This window comes from Toxorhynchites rutilus, chromosome 1 (assembly GCF_029784135.1).
Source record: "Toxorhynchites rutilus septentrionalis strain SRP chromosome 1, ASM2978413v1, whole genome shotgun sequence".
Taxonomy (NCBI): Eukaryota; Metazoa; Arthropoda; class Insecta; order Diptera; family Culicidae; genus Toxorhynchites; species Toxorhynchites rutilus.
This window is the reverse complement of record NC_073744.1, coordinates 2,969,258-2,986,343: the sequence shown is the minus strand read 5'-3', so window position 1 is coordinate 2,986,343 and position 17,086 is coordinate 2,969,258. Positions and strand designations below refer to the sequence as shown.

At 37.4% G+C, this 17,086-nt stretch overlaps 1 protein-coding gene across 7 annotated transcripts in view; it reads left to right on the top strand.

Annotated features, from left to right (window-relative positions):
* Positions 1-17,086, top strand: part of LOC129778748 (nucleolysin TIAR) — a 1,021,219-nt gene that overhangs the window by 629,432 nt on the left and 374,701 nt on the right. The gene's annotated exons all lie outside the window — the stretch shown is intronic.

Here is a 17,086-nt window from a genome sequence, read left to right as displayed (position 1 = left end):
CGTATATGGATGTGATGTTTTACGATTGTGCTTTATGATTCTAACTTTTTAGAAATGGAAGCGGTTTTATTATTTTTCTTCTACCAGTAAAAGATTGTTGCTTCATTGGTTTTTTAGATTCTTTTTTTCTTGCTTTCCATTCTTCAACATGTTCTCTTTGTTCTTAAGTGCATCAAATATATGGAATACTTCCAATTTATTTCAATCGTTTCAAACGTCCTTTCAGTATACAATATTTGTAAATTATTAATTAGGAGGATCTTTTCTATGTGAGAACAAGTTCAAATATGCTTCATGATTATGGAAAAATTTTCGTTAATTTCTGATTAAGCAAAGACGATAGACGGAAGAAGATTTTTTTGTGAATCCTTTCCTGTTTTTGTCGATCTTGTATTCAACAACGTTTTAATAAAAAAAACAAAGAATAAAAGACTATCGAAGGCTTTTGTGGACTACTCGTCCACTTTAGTACATTCAAGTATAATCTTTCTTCTCAATAACAACTTTGAAATATTTACATGCTTGGAGCCGACAGACTAAAATGATTTTGCATTTGTCATGCTTTGCATGACATCACTTTATAATCTCAATTTGGTCCTAACGAAATCATTATTTGGCACGTTAGTCTATATATTACGGACAGATGTCATATTGCAATACGCAACCAGGTGTCTTTTCCTCACAGAACTTTATCAAGTATTTTGATAAATCCATGAAGTCTGATATACGAAAAAATCTACCTGACAATTCACCATTATTTGATAAACCTAACCAAATATAACATTGTGGTAACCAGTTTAATCTATACTTGGCAATGCATAGAAACAACAATGTGTGCGAGTGATACAAAAATATACAAGCACTCTCCATCGTCAACATGGTAAACCTAAAATTGCCGATCTCAACATATTAAGGACCGCACGTTTTGGGGCAAACTTGTACGCTTCATTTGTTCGGATTCCATGAATGAGATCGTTTCCTTCGGTGTGAATGAGACGAAAGCGAGCCATCGGTAGACCTTGTCAGATTCTTGGCAAACCAAGGATTTAACCATCAAGTGTAGAATTACCCCGCCGCAATCGGAAGGTGGTAACAATCATATATTGGGATGAAGAAGTTGTAGTCCAAAGTTCGAAGTTTCATCCTTTTTTTTTTGGTGAGATAATCAGCTTGTTTTTCTAACTTGAATCCTACAGTGGCCTGCGATCCAGCAGCACATTTATCAACTATTTCTCCTTCAAAGCTGCGTAAAAGGCTATAGGCGAGCCAAGAGCCGGAAGAGTCACTGTGAGTCATCATCTGTTATTTTCATAAAGTAATGTCACGACAAGGATGCCTTCCTATTAAGTTACAAACGGGTGGAGCTTAACGAAGATAATAATTCCTATCTCCACAGTGTCTCCCGGAGGACGAACACTGCATTTGCATTGCGAGTGATCGATTTACGCGTGATTGACAGTTCTATATGTTGGTGACGTTCAATCTTTTGGTTGGTTCGTCACTCAGCCCACGGTTTCTCTCCCATTCCGAAGGAAGAATTTCGAGAGTGAGGATCGAATTTGTGATCTTTAGCGTGAGAGATACGGATGTTAACCACTGCGTCAGATTCCGTCCGCCAAAAATGAGTTTCGCCGCTTCTCTAGTTGCTTGTTTTTGACAGCACGGGTAGATAAGCACAGGAAAAATGTATGTAAATACATCGAAACACAAAATGCAAATGTATAAAAATGGAAATGCCTCGGATTACCGTCACCCAAATTACGCATTTTTAACAAATTCTCTTGATAATTAAAGGGAATAAAGAGCTACTAATTAGTGATGATCTGCTTTATATGTTTTATCCTATCTCCTTTCCTATCTGCAAATCTATTTCCGAACCAAACAGCTCAATCGTGTCCACTGACTCAAACATTATCATGAAACAATATCATACTGTATTGTCTTTGTTGATATTCTGGGAACGTTTTCCATATTACACTCGATTCGAGTTTATCATTTTTTATCAGTAACATCCAGTGTCAACGTGTGCTCCTAATAGCAGCACACCTTTCTGATTCCATCTCTTGATCCTTTGCCTGGACATAGGTTCAGGCACCTTTACACTCAGGATTCTAGAAATAAATCTATTTTTGTTCGTCTGTCAGAATTCTATGACAGTATTATGTTCGTTCATACCAAGTGAGTACAATCATCGTATGAATAGCAATACTGACATCGCAATCCACGTATAAGAAACGCCTTCAACAGTTGTAAAACTGTCTGCTGCGAGCAGAGATTTGTGTTTTGCTCGATCACAGATGATCCAGACTTTTGCGGCGAAAACAATCATTTTAGTTTTGACGTAGGACTACAGCTTTCTGAATGGAGTCAGTTTAGAAGAGGGTTACGTTTTAATGAAAGACTTCAACCGTCAATCACTCAATTTCCTGCGATGATGTTTTGATGATTTCGATATCAATAAATTTTTAGAAGATCAAAGAGTGGTTTCATATGCGAAATATAATCGTTTTTCGATTGTAGAACAGTTCAAATTGAGTTAAAACTCATTGAGCTCATAACAAACTCATACCACACCAAAGGACGGAAAGAAACACTTCGGAGACGAATGAATTGAATATTTGTAAAATCCGTCATTAAAAAAAGGTGAAGAAGAGGAAATAGCCCATCACTATGTCTTATTTTAACGTAAGTCTACGTCTAACAGGAAATATAGGGTGTGTAAAATGAAAATCTGAACACTGAACATGTAAAAAAAGATTTCGAATGTTCCTAACTCGAGCATTTCTTAATAGATCGCAAAGATTTTCACACCAATTGATTGGAAATATTTATACGCATCTATCATAATAAATTTAAAAAAAAGGTTCTTCTTCAAATAAACAATTTAATAATTGTGAAATACCGAGCATTATCTAAACGCGCTTTCGATGAGCTCGATTTGTGCTCCTCAAGTAGTACAGACCAAAATAACCAACCAGAGCGACAGTGCAATATGGATTCCCCAACGCAGGCTTCAAAACCAAGGAGCCTGGCGAAATTGGCATCGCAAATGCATGCAAGCTGCGAGTGCTTTTGTACTCGTATGTGTTTGTGCAGACTGGAATGTGTATATAATTCTTCCGCACATATACAGTGATAGATATAAAAAAGCCCACCTTGCATGTTTAGAAACTTTTCTCAGTTTCTGGACTATTTTATTAAAAACTACTATCGTAATTTTAAAGAATTGTTTGTTAGCTATTACTTTTTCAAGCAATTACCAAGTTTTGCCATTTTTGTTAGATTTTGTTTACTCCCTTATATGACTTATTTAATGTGTGCCAATATGCGATGACAAAATAGAAGCCCACCCCCAAAAAATAATATTAAATCACTCAAAACCTTTCAGTAACCCTCCGTTTCTTCATTTTATGACAGTTAGAGCTGTGCGGTATTGTTAGCAATCAATATTGAAGCAATAAAAAAGGGCTGTTTAGATTGTGTCCTAGAGGTTTTCCTGAATGATTTAGACTGATTATTTTGGAGATTTCTTCCCTTCCTTGATGATTCGTTGATCCGTCCGGCTGTCGGTTTTCCGACGACGGTCTCTCCCGGATCTGTCAGCAAGTGCACCGTAAGCTTCGTGCTTGTGCACAATTTCACGGACTGCTCCCTCGGCCCATTCCGAACTTCTCAGCAATCTTCCGCTGCAAATGATCCTGAACAACAAGATTTCGAACTTGCATGCATGCTGACTTTCTTTCCAAACCATTTTGATTTTGTTGAAAACTTTTTGTGTAGACATCAACAATCGATTATTACGTACGTAAACAACACTTCGATTATATAGCGTCAACTGAATCACTGAAAGGTTGTAAATAATATCGTACAGCCCTAGCTGTCATAACATGTGGAAACAAGAGGTCACTCAATGGTTTCGAATGTTTTCAATATTATTTTTTGGGGATGTACTTTCAACACTTTAAAGAAGTCATGTAAAGACGTAAACGCAATCTAACAAAAATGATAAAACTTGTTAATTACCTGAAAAAGTAATAGTTAATGTACAATTCTATGAAATAACGGCAGCAGTTTTTGATGAAATAGTCCAGAAAATGAGAAATCGCAGAACTGTCCATTGATTGATCTTCTAATCTACCCTCTAAAATTATGTTTTACTATAAAATTTCAGTACCTCTACCAAAACTCGACATTATAATATCAGATTATTTTCAGGCACAATTCTCGTGCAAGATTTTTCATCCACTTGCAAATAACATATTTGTCCGTTACACGGAATAAATGTTTGATACAGAAAAAATGATAGAATGAAGACAGCCCTAAATCGGACAACTCCTTTCTCGAGTTTTGCTCTTATCAACACATTCGGCGAACCATTTTTATTTCTATAGATAGAAGACGATATAGGAGTGCGTTTTATCAGATTAAAATCCATTTCCACTTTTGAACGAAGATCAATTTCGTTAGCGCAAACATCAATTGGACCAACAACGCTTATCAATATGTAATTGTAGAACATATGCGAATTGAGTTTTTCGAATTTTCCCATTTTCCTTCAGAGTTTTCCGAATATTCTCAATTGTGCATTATTTTTATGGGACTTTCTCTCCTCTCCAGAGGAGGAAAGGGTGTCATACCATCATAGAAACATTTATCGTACCCAAAAACCCTCACATCTCAAATTTGGTTTCATTTGCTCGATTAGTTCTCGACTTATGCAGAAGTTTGTGTTTCATTTGTATGGGAGCTCCCCTAAAGAGAGGGGGGAGAAGTGTCGAACTACCATAAAAACGTTTATCGATCCTTAAAAACTCTATATGCTAAGTTTGATTCCATTTGTTTGATTAGTTTTCGAGATGTTCAGCACCCTCCCCCACCACCTCCTCCGAGAAGGGAAATTAGTGTCAAACCACCATAAAAACATTTATTGCTCCCTAAAACCTCCATTTGCCAAATTTGGTTCCATTTGCTTGATTAGCTCTCGAGTTATGCAGAAATTTGTGTTTCATTTCTATGGCAGACCCCCCTTTGAAAGGTGGGAGAAGAGTTAGAGAAGGGGGTGGAGTGTCTAACCAACGTAAAAACATTTATTGCACCCTATAATCTTCACATGCCCATTTCGGTTTCATTCGCTTGATTAATTCTCGAGTAATGCAGAAATTTGTGTTTCATGGTAGTATTTCATTTTTTTTTTGGTCAAAATTTTGTAGGTCTTAAAGTTTTGAGTCAGATGTGTTTTTGCAAAAATTAAAGAAAAACTTAGGTCCATCTCAAGAAGTGGCCTAGATTTTTTTTTGAATCATTAATTATGTAAACTTTTTAATATATTTTAAATGGCTGATGTTTTTACGCCACAGAGTTTCACTGCAATCTGAGATGGTGCTGCCAATGGCTAATCAAGTTTGCATTCATTCGTCCACTTTGGGGGGCTTTCGAAACGCTGTCTTCATGATGGACGAATTTCATGCCAACTCGGCTGGCCATTGGCAGCAACATCTCAGATTGCAGTGAAACAGTTGTGGGCGTAAATACATTGTTCATTTAAGCAAATTTCATAGTTTAAATCTTCGAAAAAGAATGAGACTACTTTTTGAAAAGGGCCAATTTTTTTTCGTTATTGTTCACCAAAATTAATAACTCATAAACTATAATATCTATATTGTTTAAGTTTTTTTTCTATATTGTTGAAGTTTTCATAAAAATATAAAATACCACTAACTTTTTAAAGAAAAATCACACTTAAAACATATATAAAAAATTTGAATTCATTTTTCTCAAAAATATTATTTGTAAATTTTCAAAAAAATTGTGAATAACCCTTACATTTTCCAACAATTTACTCATACATCGGATTATGAGCACTTCTACAGGAAAAAAGTTTATCTAACAACAACTTTTTCATGTTTTTGGAAAAAATACAACTTATCCTAATTCAGTTCGAAGTCAAGATAGCGACAGAGCGTATTTGACAAAGTTTTAGAGGAGGCGATCTGGCGTAGTGGTGACATCCATGCCTCTTACGCTAAAGGTCACGAGTTCAATTCTCACTCCCGACATTCTTCCAAAAATGGAAGTTAAAGTGACGAACCAGCCAAATGAGTTGAGAGTCACTATAATACAGATAAAAAAAAAGTTTTAGATCTTATTAAAATATGAGCTTTTGACAGAGACATCAACTTTCTATTTTTTTATAGTTTCTGGAATAAAAGACATCTTCGTACGAAGACTCTTGAAAAGGAAATGCTTACTCGTGACATTTTTGTGTGTAAATTCTCGCGTTTGACATGTTCTTGACATGTTTCTAAATAGAAAACAGTTTGCCCAGCATGTAAATTGTGATGTTTTATACTTAAAAATGTTACGAGTTAAACGTTAAAGGTAATTTTTCAAAAAAAAAAAAAACATGAAAAAAATGTTGTTCGAAAAACTCTTCCCCAGTAAAAGTGCTTATCTTACAAGGTATGAGTGACTTGTTGGAAATTGTTAGGGCTATGCATATCTATTTTTTTCATGTTCAACATGTTTCGAGCATAGTGGCAGAACATTAGATGAGGTCAATACACAGGCTTTTTAGAAATGGCAAAAGGCGCTTTCGAGAACACGCTTTCTTATCTATTGGAGAGATGTAGCGAGCGCTAACTTCACCAAATCGCCTACCAGATCAGAATTGCCTTTCAAATTTTGACATTTTTCTTATTTCAAACATGGTTCGAAACGTCAAATTTGGATATTCTTGTCCAGGGAGCTGATGGAAGTAGGCAATTGCGAATAGAATTTCAACGCTTCATAGATTCCGGATTGATACCTAGCATTTTCTAGCGAGATCTCCACATTGATATGCTGTGAACCTGACAGATGAAAACAATACACTTTCAACTAGTTTTTCTCACAATTTCAGATTTTTGCTCACACTGTGAATAAGTGATAGTTAAATGTGTAATTTTTATTTCATCTATATGAAGATGAAAAAAAAGTAGAAATTTCCCGAGACCGAAGCACACGTCTCTCATACTTTGTGACGATATACTGACTTTTGATGATTGCCCTTCTACGATTCGATACGTTTGATACACAATGCGGAAAAATTCATACTCATGCGTTAACTCAGAACGATGTACGAATGCCGAATTTAGCGAACAATTCGCGTACTATTCGGCGCCGCCTGAATGTGGAACGGAAATTCCCAGAATCGACCGGAACGATTGTCGACTTCTCGGGTCAGCAAAAGAGGAAATCTACCAGAAGAATCATCATCACCATCGTCATCCTCCTCCACATTCGGAGGCGTCAAACTGTGAAAACCTCCGATTCCCAATTGGCATCCTTTGAAACAACGAGTGTAAAATTTCAATCCCAGATCCCAGCCGCTTGCAGCAGCAGCAGCAGCAGCAGCATCCTTTTAATGTGCAACGCAGTACGGTTCATGGTTGTGTGAGTATGTATGTGTGGCAGTCCGGAAGTTCTTTGGGAAGGTTGACCGAGCGCACGAGATAAGCCAACTTCTCTCAGTGGTCCACAACAACAATACTTCGGCCGCCCCGTTCCATGTAAGGAAAATTCAGCACTAAACAGCACAAAGTCTTCCTGGCGATGTGTGTGCGAGTGTGTGTGTGTGTGTATGTTAGTGTTGGTAGGAAAATGCTCCTGCATTGGCCTCTAACGACTATGACGACGTGCCAGTGGTTCCGGTGGTCTTCCGTATACTCTTCACCTTATCAACACATACCCAGTCTGAATCAAAGAAAGAAAATTATAACCTGCAAAGCTGATGGAAGCTGCAGCTGCTGCTGCTGCTGCTGCTACTGATGCACCTCCACCGATGATCATGGTTGTGCCAATGACGATGATGATGCTGACGCAGATGATGAGACATGGGAGGAACAGGCAGAGACAGAGGGAGAGAGCGGAAGATGGTGGTAAGAAAGTTTGCCCTGAACCGAAAGCGTTTTGATATCGGAATTCTCCTGGGAAGAAATTGGTTTAGTATAATTCATATGATGCACTGCCATTTTGTGTGCGGAGTTGCGCTGCGTGCGGCGGAGCGGAGCTGGAAACTGTGTGTTTCGAAATTCTCAAGATGAATATATTTGCGGAAAGCGGAAACACTTCCTCCGCATGTACATCTATGCATGGTATTCAGAGAGAGACACATACACATACACACACACACACACACACACACGAAGGAACTTCGATGCTTCTGAAGCAGTAGGGGACATTATGACTTATTCCTAACTGGCGTCGGGAGAAAAATTTCCTCTCGAGCAGTTTCATGTTCATGATAAGGGGTTAAATTTTATGGAAGCACTAGCAAAAATTGGAAATGCTGAGCAGCAGTATTTTGGAGGATGGGAGTATCCCACACGTGACGAATATTGGCATCCAAAAACTATCAAATTCACCGTCATGTGTGTCGTAAATTCGAAGGCACTCACATTAAATTATTTCCATTAGTTTATTCCGTCTCCGAATGTCCTTTGACATTGGTCCCGACATAGGCTCCGCGTGTGGTTCCCCAGCGGACGATTTGTTCGTTGGCCCTGATCCCGATTATATAATGAACACAACGTAAAACAATGCAACGCAGCAAAAAAAAAGAATCACAAAATTGCACACAATAAACAAAGTAGTGAACGGTAAATGGAGCGGGGAAGTTTGAGAAAGAAAATAAAACTTTCCCCGACTGAACAATAAGTTGAAAGTTTATAGCCGTTGAGAGGGCTCCCACTTCTGTTCCGCCTCTGTTCCACATTTTGCCATTTTCAACCGCCATTCGTGAAAGTCGATAAGACACTTCTCAATCGGTTCTGTCACTCTTTGTTTAGCTTGCTCCCTGCCCCCGCTCCTGCCGCAAACACCAAGATTTCTGGAACTGGATGTGTTTCTTTTTAACCAGCTCAAGTTTCTTCATTGTAAACACAATCGCTGCTTGCACATAAAAATAATCTTTACTGCACATTCTCGCTCGACCTCGCAGGATCCCCGCTCGGTTCGCGGCGAAGAAACGTTCGATTACGATTTTCTACGCTCCGGCTTGAGCTTCGCCTCCAACTCAATTGGTTCCTCTTCCTGCCTTCTTTTGGCAAGGTTGGCAATCCGGGGGAAATTATAAGAGTAAACGAGAACGATGCGGAGGAAGTTGAAAAGCGAACGACTTGAATACGTTTTCGCCACGAGGGGTGGCGTTGGGCGGAAAGTCTGATTTTCGACTCCTCGATCACGGCACAGGTGGTGGCAGAGATGCCATATTTTTTTCCTCCTTCTCAAATCGGGCAAATTTGAGCACAAACGGGAAACTTTCTGTTGTCCGGGAACTGTCGTTTGCTCTATCGCCAACTTGAATTGCCTTCAAATTCGAGGGCGATTTATTTTATGAGTGGGTATAAATTTTCATCAGGCGTCTTGCCGGAATTGTGAAATATTTGGAAGTTTTTCTTCTGCCTGCCGGAGTCGCCGATCGGTGGAAAGGTGAGCATAATGGGTTTAAGATGTATTATTACCAGCTTCCGTCGCCAGACTTGTGGAGTGCGAATTAAGAGACTCGCGGGCGGGAGGCAATCAATTCTCGGGCCACTATTTATTAGGAAGTCTAGCATCTGGCAGGGTGACCTTTTCCCCCCGTTCGAATGAAGATTGATTTGCTCTTTGTCGAGGCGAACGCGCCTCGATACAGATCCAATCGGAAAATGTTGTTGCAGTAGCTATTTTGATGTGTGCGATCTTTTGTCCAATATATCTGAATACCGTCATTTCGACGGCGAATGACGAATACAGGACACCACTTCCCTTGGGATAAATATGGCAGAATGACGTTTTTTCACACCTCAAAAAATTTTCATCGAGGCGAAAAACGCCGCATGTCACAGTATGCTTCGCTGGTGAGGATGACCTTATGAGCCTCGCTCAAATTGCTCCCCGCACCCTGGAACTGGTTGCTGTTTAGCACAACGTCAGTGGATTTTGGTTTTTTTTTCTAATACAAGACATGACAACTGGCTTCTTGCTTTCCTTTCTGCATTTTCGTCGACCAAGTGCTAGATAACAGGGAAGCATTTAAAGCACGAAATGTGAAGATGGCCAAATGTTATAAAATTTCAGAACATTATTTTCCCATGAGAGAAACATGTGTTCTTCGTATCACATCTTCTGAGCTGTACCATTTTTTTGTATTATTCAACCAGATGTCACGTATTTTAAACAATTAGTATTTTCCTGTTTTTTGGTACGAAAAAACAAAAAAAAATTAATGTGGAGAGAGCAAAGAAAACTAGAAATCGTACATATGATAGCAGGAGTGTGATTGAAATATATAAATTAAATTTTTAGTTTTTTTTAATTATCAAGAGACTACTCAGCAAATATTAAATCGCAAAATTTGATATGTTCTTAGTCACACATTAAATGAGATCGAATCAATTTGTGTATATTCGAAATCGAATAGAATACTAAAACCTCAATTTTATTTATCACTGCAGATTAAGTCTTAATTCGGTGTAACAAGCATCGGTTTTATGATATACTAGCTAACCCGGCAAACTTCGTCCCGCCCATTTACTTGATTAATTCTCGAGTAATGCAGAAATTTGTGTTTTATTTGTATGGCAGTCACCCCTAAGAGAGGGGGGAGGGGTATCTAACCACCTTAGAAACATTCATTGCATCCTAAAGTTTCCATATGCCTAATTTGGTTTAATTTGCTTGATTAATTCTCGGGTAATGCAAAAATTTGTGTTTCATTTGTACGGCAGCCCCCTCTAAGAGAGGGGGAAGGAGTATCTTAACACCATAGGAACATTTATTGCATCCTAAAACCTCCACATGCCAAATTTGGTTTCATTTGCTTGATTAATTCTCGAGTAATGCAGAAATTTGTGTTTCATTTGTATGGCAGCCCCCCCCCTTTGAGTGGGGGAAGGACTGTCTAACCATCATAGAAACATTTACTGCACCCTAAAACTTTCACATGCCAACTTTGGTTTCGTTTGATTGATTAATTTCCGAGTAATGCAAAAAATTGTGTTTCATTTGTATGGCAGCCCCCTCTAAGAGAGGGGGAAGGAGTATCTTATCACCATAGAAACATTTATTGCATCCTAAAACCTCCACATGCCAAATTTGGTTTCATTTGCTTGATTAATTCTCGAGTAATGCAGAAATTTGTGTTTCATTTGTATGGCAGCCCCCCCTTTGAGTGGGGGAAGGACTGTCTAACCATCATAGAAACATTTATTGCACCCTAAAACTTTCACATGCCAACTTTGGTTTCGTTTGCTTGGTTAATTTCCGAGTAATGCAGAAATTTGTGTTTCATTTGTATGGCAGCCCCCCCTTAGAGAGGGGGGAGGGGTCTCAAAATATCACGAAAACCTTTTTGGTCACGAGTTCAATTCTCACTCCCGACATTCTTCCAAAAATGGAAGTAAAAAGTGACGAACCAGCCAAATGAGTTGAAAATCACTATAATACAGATAAAAAAAAAAAAAAAAAAAAAAAAAAAACGAAAACCTTCCCCGGCCCCAAAAACCCCTACATACCAATTTTCATGTCGATCGGTTCAGTAGTTTCCGAGTCTACAAGAATCAGACAGACAGACAGACATCACTCCATTTATATATATATATATAGATTTTTGGACATTACGGGCGACTAATTGTTCAAATGTTAGCCCGCGATCTAGCAACGTTGACCGCATCAAAAAGTCATTAGAGAATAAATGAAGTACACTGAAGTCGATTTTTACGCGGTATTTTCATACGGTTTTTTTTACGCGACGTTTTCATGCGGTTTTAGGAATTGACGTGGATTTTGGAATTTACGCTGTCTTTTTAGGCGGATTTCGGAATTTACTCGGTTTTTTATTACGCGGCACGTATCAACCGCGTAAAAAGTGACTCCAGTGTAAACAGATTTTATGTGCTAATGGATGTGACTTTTCACGAAATCAGTTTGTATTCTATCACTGATTAGTAGCTGGGAAATAAAAGGAGAAACAGATATCATGATTGTAGCATGCAAAATAAATCTGTTAATCAATTGTTAGAATATGGGTTGCATTTCAAACTAATAATTCATCGTTTGCTAGATTTTTATATGGATTTCGAAATTTACGCAGTTTATTTTTACGTGGTTTTAGGGATTTACGCGGTTTTTTCACGCGGATTTAACGATTTACGGGTTTTTTTTTTGCGCGCCACTTATCCCCGCGTAAAGAGCGACTCCGGTGTTTGTCTCCAGCCAATAAAACAAAGTTTTAACCTCCCTGTACTCGCGCGCAAAATCAGTACTTGTATACTCGTGCACGGTGTCACAGACTGTCCATGTCTCTGTAATTTTGCTACAGTGTATTTTTTGGCGTTTTTGTAAACATCTTTTGTGCAAATTTCTACAACATGATAAATTTTTAGGAGTGTTTTCAACCTTTTTCCAGCCATTTAACTAGATTATGTATTTTGCACACTTTTCTAATGGTTATTTATTAGATTTCCAATGATTTTCCTGTTTCAACTCGTTTTTTGCATTGTGTTGTGTTTGTTGATATGTCCAATAGAGGCTAAATACTGCATAATTCAATGAATAAACTCCACAAAATATTTTTTCTTCAACTTCATTCACTTTCAATAGTCATTTAATTCAGCCTCCTCAAAACAAAATTATTGATTCTCTGTCTGAGAGACCGTATGCTCGAGTATAGGGGGGTAATTTAAAAAAAACAGGTCATACTAATAAATACTCAGTGATAAATTATTCTATAAAATAAAAATGATTATCGGTTACTAAATAATTGTTAAGTAATATTTATTTTTTGTAAAACTTCATCCATCAATATCGTTTATTTTTCATGGAAATTTACATTTATGAACATACAATGCATTTATATTCCATGAAAAACAGTCAATATGATTTTTCTCAATGACACTAACGTTCCAAGAGGAACTTCGCCATCTTAACGTAGTATTATTTGGGTCATTAGCACTTAGTTGAGATTTTTATGCCAAATAACACGCCTCGAATGCATTCTGAGTGGCAAGCTCTAGAATACGCGTGACCACAGTGCAAGTCGAAGGAAATTTAATTGACGAAAAATTCACCTGACCAGAACGGGAATCGAACCCGAACCCCCAGCAATTTAGGTTAGGCACTAACCACTCGGCCACGGGAGCACAAACAATTTGAATATTATATTTCTCAATTACCTATAGATACAGAAAACCAATTTATCGGAAATATAGGCCCCTATTATGTAAGTTGAATAGAACAGTCGATTTTACTTTCACACTGAGCAAATTTCCGTGTTTTGTAAGTCGATCGAATCTTATCGAATCAAGTTCATTCTCGAAAGTCGGCGAATTGCATTTTTGAAACTTTGCCGAAATGTTTTCGGAAGCAAAACATCAGGACCGCAATAAATAACTTGATAATTATGTTGCCGACAGTTTTCACCCGTCTGTATCTACAGGGTGGTGCATAAGTCAGACAACGCTCTCTGAAGGAACAAAATACCGATCGCGCTGCAACTATCGAGCGTGTTGGTTCCTAGGCGGTTCAGTAGTCGACTTTGTATCGTTTTTTATTCGAGAATAAAGGTTTTGTATCGTGAGTCTTTTGACGTAGGACTACGTCTTACATTAAGGGTGGCAAATCAGAAAACAGGTCAAGTTTGTATGAAATAAAGTTAGTGTTAATAACTATTTTACATTACAATCCCATAGTCTGTATATGGTTTTAATTGATGAAAATTGGAAGCATTCCCATTTCCCCATACATTTGTTCTGTCCATTTGTGTGCTTCCCCGAACAGAGCTGTCAATAACGAGCAACTTTTGCATCCGCTAGAATAGAAACTGTCGGAGGCGAATGAATCATTGGATTTAAAGTCTCCGTAAATAAGGGAAAAGAAGAAGAAGATTAGAAACAAAGAAAGGGGATAGCGAAAAGAGAATATTTGCGGAGTAAGTAAGCTGTCCCTAGCGTATAAGTATTGTATCTCCTGTGAGGAAAATTCTCGGAATCTTTCTGTGTCCGAAACAACAAAGGTCGCTTATTCTGCTCGTTTTGTGTTTTATGTTTCCCCTCGAGCTGAATACGCAAGCGACTATTTCACTTGAAGTTTATCGCTGCAACTTTGTGCATCTGTTAGACGCGTGTTTGATGCTTGTTGAATGGCGATGTACGGAAGATGCCTCTCGTTAAATACTAAGTGCAATGCGTGCATTGATATAAAGAAACAAATTGCGTCATATGACCAATTAGTGTATTGCTCTCGCAAAGGCATGAAAGAATCGTTGCTAGAAATTATCCTACAAAACCACGCAAGCCATTAAACCTTTTCAGGGTCCCCTGAACATTTTACTAAAGAGTTATTTATGAACTTTCGACGTATTCGCAAATAATATCCGAAGTGATAAACCAACAAATTAAAAAAAAGTAGTCCTACGTCCTAAGCGGTCGTGTCTCGGATACAACCCTTAGATTTTTTTTTGTACGATTTTTTTGTGCAAATCGGTTGCGTGACTTATGCGCCTCCCTGTATATCAGCAATGAAATGCTAACGAGCAAAATTCTGTTCAACTAGAATTACATTTTTAGGGCCCAATATTTGCTTTTCGAAATACCTAATTCCTCATGACTCACTGTTGTTCTATTCATGACTATATTTCTTGAAAGGAATCTGCACAATCAATTCACATTACTTATCATAAATTTAAATTTTAAATTACAATACTTCATTACAATTCGCGTTCGCCTTTGAAAGTTTCCATTTAGTTTTCATTGCTTTTCAAGACCTTACGGCGGATGTTTCCAGAATTTTCAATTAGTAATTTAACAAATTATTGAAAATGTTCCTAGTGACAACTTTTTGCTTTGTTAAAAGTTATGGTCGAACAATTGGATGTGTTAATATTATATAGCTAACAATCTGAGAGAAAATATTAACACGGAAACTTGAATGAAAAAAGATCTTACAACAAATATATTTCATTGAGGGTAGCATAAACACCTTATAGAATGATCACGGAATACCTACGCGGTCGACCGGTAGACCGCGGACTACCATTTGGCCATCCCTGATATACACTATCGTAAAATCAATACGAAATCCATACGGAATCATATATGTATATCAACTTGATGCAGTTTGTGAGTCGCATGAACGTATAAATTGAATCAATGTATTACTGTGAAAAATTGTATTACATGCTGTGGAAAGTCGTTTAACAGTAAATCATACTAGATCGTAATTGAGGCCATATTACATCATATTAGGAATTTGACATATCTATATCCACGATGTCATATGTACAGTGTCGATTCCACGTTATGTTATGATGATTTAGGGAGGCAAATTAATCTCTATCAGATAAGCAAGCCCGAAAGCAGCTTTGAATTGGTAAAATTTGAATGAAAAAAATTATTTCATGTTACCTTACTAGACTATTTCTATATAAATTTCAAGATATTTCCACTAAAATATAATAGACGATCAGGAATAACGTATCCGAATGCATCTTTTTCGTTTATATGTACGAGTTTCAATTGCTCTAGAATTATATTCCAGATAGCCGTGCGAGATAGCTTATGATCCAAACAACCAGAGTTCGAATCCCATCGGAGTGAATTTTCTTAACCAACACCTCCCACTGACATTCAACTGAGTAATTCCTATCTCTAGAAACATAAATGTCACGAACATTATCCGACATTCGTTTTTTTTTGTTTGCCTGTAGCAAATCGTATACACGTATGACAGTAGTCGTACTAAGTGCATGTGTGAGTCGTATTTTCAACCCAACTAATTCGAAAGCAATTGTCATGTATGCATATCACCTCCACTTTTGCATGTATAGGCTAATTAGGCGCATCGTATGCTACCTAAAAATTTGGGATATATGATGCTGTAAATGCGCAAGTTATACGATTTAACGTTTGCGGGGTATGAGCCTTATTCCCGTATACACTTCACGATGAAAATGAAATAAACGGCTCGTCATTTTACGAGTTAGTGAAGCGTCATAGATAATAACGGGTTTTCAGGCAGAATGAACGTTTTTAAATTAGAAATTATGAATGAAAATCAACTTCTCCGTATCAAATTAGTGTTCAATGTGAGTGAAAACTTCATGTTTCTTCATGTGGTAGAATAATATCTTACAAAAAGTTAAGTTAGGGCAAGAAAAACGTGCCTCAAGTAAATAAAGAACGCCACGTAAAAAATTTCATTCAGATTTTAGCAATCTAAACCGGCCCTAATTTATTATTATTATGCTTTGCTAGATGCCACGAAAAGCACAAAAAGGTATAGGGTGGAGCTTCCGATGCAATGTTTCAATCTCTTCGGGAACTGAACACAGGACGTAATAAAAACGGAACTGTACAAAGCATCGATAATAGAAATTTTCACTAAATTGAAACGTAAATGTAACAACGTAAAAATGTTGGAAATCCTATTTTTGTATATTTATCTTCCTCAATTATTTCCCTCGCCAACCAATCAGGAGCCGCGTTCCGAGTGGTTCGAGTTTGACAGAAAAACTGGTCCGAGATTGCCTCTCTATTGTCATGTCTCGTCTCAGGGTTTTTGGACCCATGCCTCGAATTTGCACTTACACTGTCTACAAATAATGTGTAGTGTGATTTTTTTTAACAAATAATCAAATTAAAAAAAAGGAACGATCAATTTTTTCCAATTAATGCTAGCGATAAAATCCACAAGGGCCCTACTGACAGAAACGGACATTTCATTGTCATTGAGATGTTTCAAATTAATAGAAATTAAATTTTACTTTTCGACAAAAGTATCACATTTATGTTTTTAAACGCTACAATTCTATTATTTGAACGTTTTTCTCCCATTGAAACAACTTAAAAAATACGAATTAGACAACATTTATTTCCTTGGAATTCATTGAAAAGGCAACAGAATCAGGATTAATATTTAGTTAAGGAAAATAAATCCATCATTTTTGCGTGAACTTCAAAACTAGATTTAATATGCTTCAGATTGTCCGATTTGGGTCAAATATGCACCGTTTTGTTGTTATATTGGTTTCCATTCTGAAGGCTACTGAAGCCTTTCTCATCGAAGTCTT